Source organism: Poecilia formosa, unplaced genomic scaffold (assembly GCF_000485575.1).
Source record: "Poecilia formosa unplaced genomic scaffold, Poecilia_formosa-5.1.2 Scaffold237, whole genome shotgun sequence".
NCBI classification, from domain to species: domain Eukaryota; kingdom Metazoa; phylum Chordata; class Actinopteri; order Cyprinodontiformes; family Poeciliidae; genus Poecilia; species Poecilia formosa.
This window is the reverse complement of record NW_006800176.1, coordinates 711,050-720,845: the sequence shown is the minus strand read 5'-3', so window position 1 is coordinate 720,845 and position 9,796 is coordinate 711,050. Positions and strand designations below refer to the sequence as shown.

General features: G+C 42.0%; 1 long non-coding RNA gene across 1 annotated transcript; it reads right to left on the bottom strand.

The window, feature by feature from the left end:
* Positions 1–654: 654 nt before the first annotated feature.
* LOC107838292 (uncharacterized) lies at positions 655–6,562 on the bottom strand. The gene is made up of 3 exons (XR_001664357.1): positions 6,093–6,562; positions 1,360–1,522; positions 655–1,258 (listed from the first exon to the last, which is right to left on the bottom strand). It is a non-coding gene; the product is annotated as an uncharacterized LOC107838292 (long non-coding RNA).
* Between the last annotated feature and the right edge of the window lie 3,234 nt (positions 6,563–9,796).

Here is a 9,796-nt window from a genome sequence, read left to right as displayed (position 1 = left end):
GAGGGAGAGGAGAGCAACACGTTTCACCCTCGGTTTCCTGTACTTTCTCCTTTTTTCCTCCAAGCGTAATGGATTGCATGTGCAGGGTTAGTCTCCTGTTAAACACCGAGAAGACAAAAACAGACACAGATCAGAGGAGAGGAGGGGGAAAGGAGGTACAAACAAGATACTGAATGGCTGTGAAAGAAGGAGAAAAAAAATTCCCCCAAAAAAGACAAAAAAAAAAAACAAAACGAAGAAGCGTTCAGGAAAATCACATGATTACAATTCCAGTCACAAACCAGCGCAGCAGCCTGCGCGCTGATCCTAGACTTCTGGAGAAACCTCGCAAAGCTGTTCCCAAGGGGCTCGTGGGAAGGCATAGGTCAACCGCCCCTTTCCTGACTAACCACATGTTAAAGGAATTCAGCAGTGCATTGTGGGATGTGACACCAATAACCTCCGCCATGGACTTCCAAATTACAAACACATACACCCCCAAAACCTGTCTGCCATTTCAGCACCGGAGGAACAACAAATGATAAGCTGAAATGGAATATCGTGCTGCAAAACACATGTGAAGTCAACAGAAATGTGATGCACTGAATGCTTCGTTTCAGTCTTGTCGTAAGATGAATGTTGAACATGCGCCTCTTGCTTGTTTTGTTTTGGGGGTTTTTATCTCCCTAAAAGTTATGACGTAATCATTTAATAAAAAGATGATGGGCCAACCCAAGTGATGTTTTTTTTTTTAACAACAGGAAATCAACTATCAGCTGAACATTACAGCATTATAATTTTCAGATCTCTGTTCTTTTTCTAAATCACCAATTACAAGTAAACACAACTAAACGTTATTTAGTTTGCCTCTCTGTTAACTGGATGAAACCTGGGCTAATGAGAGCAGCAGTAATCAAAAGACAGCGATTTAAAACCCGGGAGAAAGATGCGTTATGTTTAAATATATCCACATTGACCGAGCGTAAACAAAGTAAAATCTATAAAAAAAAAAATTTTAAAAACTGACTGATCTGCAATCACATGGAGAAAACTGCGACAAACGAAAGGATCATCATCTCTGGGTTTATTATTCCGAAGCTCATAATGACGGCAACAAATGTGCGGGTCTTTTTAAACCCACTGAAGATCTCGAGAGTAACAGTGCTGCTTCTCCGTTTATGGAGTTTCTTTCTTTCGTAATGCACCGCCAGCTTCTTCTGTTCCTGCAGGGCATGGGGCATTTGTGTGGGAGAAAATGAAGAAGTGGATAGACATATGTCTGAAAAAAAAAGTAAAAACAAAAACACAACATAAAATGCAGAAAGACAAGAAATAACATAAGGAAATATAGGCTTTCCTTATATTAAAAGGAAAGTTTACCTTTTAACATAAACACCAAAGGTGCAGGTTTGTCCATTCTGGGAGTGGTTCAGCATTTGCTCCACCATTTTGGGATCCCCAGGATCCCAGAGGGACTATTTGGTGCCACAGCAGGCCCCTGGGATGGAGCAGCCACAGGTGGTGTCCAGCAGCTGCTACACGTCTGCACACAAAAACACACACATAGGACTAATGCGCATTCCCCTCCCCGCATACTCTCACACACACACATGCCGCCAAGGGTGCATGCATACGTTAAGTGCATGGTGTGCATGCCTACATAATTTAATAACACGACTATATAAAAACAAGGAAGCACATGACACCGACGTGCACTTGCACGTTTTACACGCTGAGAATTTTTACAAAAAAAGTAAATCAAAGAGAAACTGAATGCGCAGAAGAACACACGCAGATAAAATATTCTTTGAACAAACAGATTTTTTTTTGTCGCAGTGCCAAATGATGCATGCTGATCACACACACACTGACATCAGACTATTACTCCGGATAACGCACATCTGGGCTGCACATATGCAAGCGCAACCGCTGCAGCTCGTTCAAAAACAAAGCAGGAAAAAAAAATAAAAAATCCTTCATGACTCAATGAAATAAACATGCAGGCATCTGAAAAACACAACTCGAGAGTTATCTTACACAACCACAGCAGCACATGCAGATTATTACAAAAAAAAGGAGCATGAAGCAGCCGTGTGCGACCAGCGTCACACCCACACAGATTCCAGAAAAGAGGGAACTCCGGTGCTGCTGTCCATCTTTCAGCTCCAGTGGCAGACACACACACACACACACACACACACACACACACACACACACACACACCTATACGGGTTTATATGTATTAGCAGGACAATTTTTTCAAACCAGTTTTTTGCAACATTAAACGGACACCCCTTTCCACTTANGGTTTTTTTGCATTTTTGGGGTTATTGGACCAATAGAAACCTTTCTACGCTTTTAGATTTTTGTCAAAATTAGCAGGACACCGCCCCTGTCCCGTTAATTCAAAATGTCCTGCTAGTGTTGCGTGTATTCTGACGAAATGTCCTGCTAAACCACATATACCAACGCACACACACACACACACACACACACACACACACACAGACACACACCAAGGAGAGAAGAAAAAAAAAAACACAACTTCACAGTTTTAGTGGTTTACAAAACCAACTTGATTTCTGCTTCATTTCATAATGATTTCCCTGCAGACTTTCATATAATCTAAGCTCTTATTCTCTTTTTGTATTCATTTTGACTCTGATTGACCTAAAGGAACAGTTTTGAGACAAGTGGGTTTTATAGCAGGTGTAGTTATCAAATGCAGAGCCCCAAATTCCTTCCGTTTTGTGTGCAAACACACAGCATTTGCATAAACCCGGCCGACCTCTAATTTTCCAGACAAGACTACCTATATTCCGGGGAAGATGAACAGCAGTTTTTCCCGGGATTCCAGAGCAATGAGGCAACAAATTAAAACAGACATTAGCGGTGAATTTGAGCTCTCGAGGGGAGTAGCAAGACACATGACTGGCAGAATCGTTGTGAAAAACCTTCCCACAATTGTCTCTTTCATTGGTCCCATGGCACAGACTTGTTGCCTTCCAAAAGTGTGACTCAAGGAATGGGGGGGTGGAGAGAGAGCCCTGACTAGGTGGGTGGGATTCATTAAAAACGAGGGGGAGAAAAAAAAAAATCCCTCTCACAGACTTCTGATTCAACCCCATAACAACACCAATAGGAATCCACAGGTGTCACAGCTCCAAACTGACACCATATGATTGCATGTTAACCTCCAACAGCGATTGTGGTATTGCACTAATCGTTATCAGTGCTTTCTTTTATTTATTTATTTATTTATTTTATTGTATTATTTTTTTTGCTCACTCTTTGCTTGTTTGTCTGTTTCTTATACTTCATGACCCAGATCTTGTGCAGCTGTTAGACGTACATCAGGGCATAGTTCTTTGTGCATGTCAGCAGTCTGACCTGCTCACATGCAGTTACATGTGAAGGGCAACGGCGGATGTCGAAAAGGGGCAAAAATAACGGAGCAGGACTCCAGGGGTTTTTGGGTTTTCACTCGAGAAGTTTATGCAGTTTGTGAAGAATGAGAATGGAGGAAGCAAAGGGGGATTGAGCTCCATCTTTGGAGCTTCTGTTGATGTAAAAATAAATAAATAAATAAATAATAATGCTCTATTGCTGGTAAGAAATAGCCTTACAAAGTAGGTAGAATCAAGGAGGTGTACAGAGCCATGCAAAAGTATTTATATTCCTTGAAAGTTGCACATCTTCTCACATTGCAAGCACTAGAATCAATGTGTTTTAGTTGGATTTCGTACGATAGACCAACAAAAAGCAGCGTTTAATCCTGAAGTGGAAGAAACTGAAAACAAGGTTTTTTTTTTGTTTTTTTAAAGAAACACTGGCTTGCAGTTGAACCCAAACCTTTTTACTCTGGGAACACTGAGAACTCATCTGCCACCTAATGACTAAATACTGTTCATCTGTGTGTAATGTAATCTCAGAATACATGCAACTGTTCTGCATAAGCCTCAGAAATCACAGCAGCATCATAAAGGAACATACAGTTTAACAGTTTAAAGCACTGCTAAACAATATTCCATTCTGTCAACATCTTAATACGTGATGTCCAAACTGTCACCTGAAAATGGAAACGGTTTGTCACAGCCGCAAGCCTAACGGGACACGTCTTTCCATCTAGGCTGACAGGACCAATCAAGTAGAACATTAATCAGACAAGCAGTCAATCTGCAGGAATCCCCAAGCCCAGGTGGAGCATCTGTTCTTAGGATGATTGTTAGCAATACAGTGCTCTCTTAGTTTGTTTGAAGGGCAAGAAAATGGACGTGATCAGTACAAAAATAAACCAGCAAATACAAATTAATGACGCAGCTTTCATATTCCTTACAGAAAAAAAGATTTTTGTCATTCCATCATCATTTTCCTTCTACATCACACCAATGAACTAAGTTGGATTTCAAATAAAATCTGAATAAAACACACTGCAGAGACTTGTTCTGCACTGAACTGCACCTCCAAAAGAAAAAAAAAAAAAAAAAAAGGATGGTCTCAATTTCGTGCAAAACCTTGATGGTGAACCTGCACCACACGACGTGTCTGCAGCGAGATTAACTGCCTTTCCTCAACTCATCCCCAACTTTGCTTTGGTTATCCTTGGAGAGTAAGGATGATGGATTATGGTGAGTGAATGTTGTCAGGGATTTGGACTCTACAAGGAAAGAGCAAAGGCATCCATGGTAAAAAAAAAAAAAAATGATCAGAAGAGCCAGGAAAGCTTATGCATGAAAGTTAGGTGGGTGGTTATTTGTCAGTGCTACAAGCCCCGTCTTGCCCCCTTTTTTCTCCTCAGTCTGTACTGTATATCTCTCATCACGACTGCGCTGGAGGCACAATGTGCAGCAGCCTTCGTGGGAGCCTGTCTGCAATGATTGCCCTGCTCCTCCAACGTTTGTATATGTCTTTCAGGAGACACGGGTAAGACGGAGGGGGTGGGTATAGGTGGGTGGAGCGAGGTGGGGGCTTCTCTAAAGTCTGACAAATTGCTGAAAATTGCCTTCACACAGCCATTCCTGTTTGGACACACTTGCCACATCTGGATGTGATCTGGCAACAAAAGTGCCGTGGCGGAGGGCTCAGCTCCCAGAGTGGTGCCACATATTACCCAAACCCCTCGCCTCCTCCGCCTCACTTCCTCCCTCTCTCTCCTCCTCCTCCTCCTCCTCCTCGGGTTGGATCTGCAAACACACAGCCCCCCCGCCCCCCGCCATCCCTCCAACTCATCTCTCCGTGGGGAACCAGGAGCTGATGGTACCGTGCGCTGACGCTAAGCGGTCGCCCCACAGACAGGAGCATTCCTGAGCACCTCTCTGACTTTAAGGGTATCAGTGGGTTGTAATTGAGGCGTCTGCTAAAATAATTGCTGCACTGTGATGCTGCGCCGCTGCACAGCCTTTCAAAGGAGAAAGCTGTTTGCAATCTGGCAGCAGAAGAATGCTGGGGGATAAATCATCTGTCTTTAACACAATAGCACACACACTCCCCCGCAGATGCAATAAGACTAGTTCTGTGAATCGTTTGTTGAGTCCTGACCATGTCACTTCACTGCAACAACTTTGTTACAGGCCCCACGACTTTATAGGAGTCGAGGCTTAAAACAATATCTGCCCCAGGTTGGCGGGTTTTTTTGGGGGGTTTTTTGTAACGGCGGTGATGCATTTAGCGAATTTCTGAATTATTTGCCTTTTCATGTACGCGTCAAATAAACATGCCGCTGACTAAGAAGTAGAGTAGAGGTCATGGGTAAATACTTGCAGCATTTTCAGCAGTGCAGCTGTGCAGCTGGACGAGGAAAAGCGAGCGCACAGCTGCAGACGGAGGCCTCGGCTTCTCAAATTGCCTCTGCTTCAGTTTCCTGTACTTTCCTACCGACCAGGAACAAAACGGGCCCTCATTAGACCCACCCCCAGTCTAATACTCTGTGATGTCATTGAAGTCTTTTTTTCCCCTCTTTTTTTTGTACTTTTCTTGATTTTTTTTTTTTTTTATCCCTTGTGCCAGTGCCTCGGCTGTCACTGAGCAAATACTCCCAGGTGTTTGAGTAGAGCGAGCGAATGAAGAGATGTGAATGTTTGTTTTTTTTCTTTTCTTCTTCTGACGTTCTTTACCTGCCCATTTGTCTGCTGCTATCCCCACATCTGCTTCAGTTTTGACTTCCCCGGGTTTTGTTTGTCCATCTGTTTGCATCACCCCTCCCCCATGCTTCTTCTTCTTCTTCTTCTTCTTCTTCTTCTTCTTCTTCTTCTTCTTCTTCTTCTTCATCAGCAGAGGGAGGTTGAGGAATGATCAAGCCAGCTTTGAAGCTCCATGGCCCCTGCCCTGACTTTTCCCAGTACGTGAGCCCAGGCAGTTGCAAAAGCATTTAGGACCTTCTCAAGTATTACTCCATACATCTCAAGAACAAGAAAAAAAAGAAGAAAAACCAAAACATAGAAATGAGGAGTAGGGGGATGATGAGGGAGGATGAAACGGTGGAGTGGAACAAAACAAAAAGAGAGTGAATCCTCTTTTCCACCTAAGGATTTGTGGCTGATAGCTGAAAAGTATCCTCTCCAGTGTACTTTCAAGTGCTGCCTTAGACATGTGGCAGGCAGTGTGTTATTGAGCATGTGTATAGCCAGGGAAGATGGTGGACCCCTTTACATCCAGGACTAATTAGACATGACTCCAAGGGACGTCAGAAATCGCCTCATCATATGGTCAACACTTCCTGTCTTCCAACAATATAGGAATTAGGTTGTTTGAAACTATTTGCTCCACAGCTGTTGCACCTTCCCATTTCCTGTCCGGATGCTCTGTCTGTGTGACTCTGTCTCTCTCTCTCTTCACCATCCAGTGAAAATAAATCAGGTGGATTTTGTGTCTGGCAGGGGGTCTGGTAAGATTTAGAATGAGTGGAGGACTCATCCATTATTTTTACGTTCAAGACTTTGAGAAACTGCTTATGCTCCATAGATGTATTGGTTTTGTACCCCCCTGGATTTTTTAAGCAGTTGAAAACCAATCACTTTGCTGAAACTGGTATGATGATCAGTGGTTTTAGTTGTTTTTTATTATTATTATTATTATTATTATTATTACCATTATTATTACGTTCAAGACTTTGAGATACTGCTTATGCTCCATAGATGTATTGGTTTTGTACCCCCCAGATTTTTTTAAGCAGTTGAAAACCAATCACTTTGCTGAAACTGATATGATGATCAGTGGTTTTAGTTGTTTTTTATTATTATTATTATTATTATTATTATTATTATTATTATTATTATTATTATTCATTATGGTGAAACTACTAACGTGTGGAAAAAGAAAACTCCCACCCTTTAAGGATGGGTGTTCTGATTTCACCAGAAAATACTAAGGGAAAATCAGTTTGTTACTTTGAGGATGTGAAACAGGACATTTGTCTGACAAACCTGCATGTTATTGTACCAATAATAAGTTTGATTTGGCTAAGAACGACTAACAATAAGTGGCCAATGCAATCATTAACAAAGTTTATATCTGAAAATTACCAAGTTCAGGCACCACCTGATTATTAGCACATAAAAGTCAAATAGTTTTATTTTGTTATAAACAACTGTCTGGTGAGGTGGAACAATAGATGAAGGAATAAGGTTGGGCACTGATGTTCCCCCGACAAACAGAAATTATACAGAATAAACACTCAACGTCTTCCCAAAATATAATCATTTATTAATAAAATACCTAAGCAGTCAGGTTTGGTTAAGAAACTCAAACTAAAAATATAGGTGCATTTTTAAAAATCACAGCAATTTAAAAGACTCGTTGGCATTCATGGCAAATGCTTGTTGGCAGTTCTTTCCTCCTATAGGGTTCCTCAATCACTTATTAAAAGGAGCTGTTACTTTTTCACATTGCCTCTGGTCAATTTGGATCACTTCTCTATCGTAAATGATTTTGAAAACTGCAAGTTGCATTTACTCAGTCTACCTTTGTCTTTGTACTGAACTTTGTGAAACAGCGATGAGATGTGAACCCTGCATGCAACTCCAGTCATTCAAAGAGTGAAAAAGTTGCGAAAGTTTACATAAAAACTACAACCAACAGAAATGGGATTTGTAGCACCTGTCGAATCTAATTTAATCATATTCCCTAAATAACAACTGTATGAGCTACAGCGGATCAAAAGCTGAAGTGTGCAGCCAAAAGCTTAATCCCATATAATTTTCCAAAGCAATTCCAAAAGTGCACCCACGTTACGAACAATAGAAGAGCTCTTCTGCAGACCGCGCATCGCCCGGCTTTTACCGTCCAGCTACACCTCACACCTGCTGTGTGCTATGAGAGGAGGGAACAGCTGGAGGCCCGAAACGCCGGGTGTTTGTGCGCACGTTTTGGGAGACAGAAGCACAAGTGGGTATGCGAGCTGTCGAATGAATGCCTGCTTTTTACGTGCGTACGGACGTATAAGAATGCATCGGCGCCCGTGGCACAAAGCGTGGCCTCGGCTCGATTTAACCCTGTGCTGAATGCCACAGCGACGCCAGTCAGACTTTGTGTGGCCACATACCTCCAGTGAAGAAGATATGGAAAAAATCTGTGGACCAGTAAGTCTGGGAGATTACATGGCTCCTCTTGGCCCTGGCCTCAATAATGCCTCAAATCTATCCTTGCCGTGTCTCTGTTATTTGGGGGCTTTATCAACTCAAAAAATAAATAAATAAATAAATAAATAAATAAAAAGAAAAGATTTGTCCTTCTCATTCTTAATTCGACTGTTTACGAACACGTATGGATGCTTTTGAAAGACTTGGCATGTGTCTACATAGAAGATTATTGATGCATGAGAGAGAGGATTATGTGCTGGAATAGTGGTGGATAAACTAAAACACAAGACTGGCTTTATTTTTTTTATTATTTTTTTTAATTGCCCCTCTGCTGCGATGAATGGCCAGCGCAGCTGTCTGTGTGAACAGCTGCCAGCCTAAAAAGATTGGATCGAGCAGGCTCTGGGAGTGAGGAAAGAACAGCACAGCAAGAATCTTGTGCAGACAATGAGGGATTTCACAAGTTCACAACTTAAAAAAAAAAAAAAAAACATGCCGGATTAAGAATCACTTATTGGAAAATCACATCTGTTTCCGACACATTTTTTCCCAGGGAAAATTCACAAAGACAAATATCCGTGCCGTTTGGGGCGAAGCAGAAGGCAGCACGGAAGAGTTATTACGTAAAGTAGACTGAGGCAGATATTATGTTTTTGTTTGTTGTTGTTTTTTGTTGTTGTTTTTTCTTTCACCTTTGCCAATGTGAAATTTGTGAGCTTGCATAATACAATTTACAGCTGGGGTAACAAACAAACAACAACAAAACAAGTAATTCCATCTGAGAGGCTCGATAAAACGGTCCGTATGGAAGTTCTGCACAAAACTTAGTCAGACTTGAATTAAGTGCTGTTGTTTTGCTAACTCCCTCTGTCTGCTTCAGCCTGGGGCTTTGTGGCTGACGGCTCCATGTCTATAAATCACGGGGAATGCATGCTCATATCCTGAAGCAAGCACAGTAAGACGACATGGCAAATCCCATTCGCTTTCTACCCCGGCCTGTTTGCAGAAGCGAACTGATAACCCGAGCAGACATTAAGGGGCATGATCCCTCTTGTTTGCAAATTCTGCACATATCATGTTTTAACAGTGATGCCACATGAAAGAGTTGGATGCAGATGAAGCTGTGACTGTATTCTGTTTTGTTGATTGTTTCCAAGCACTCGCTGCAGTTTCTCAGGTGTTCAAATGCCAAAAGCAGAGCCAAAGGAGATGAAAGATTTGAGGGAAGCCGGGTGTGGGTT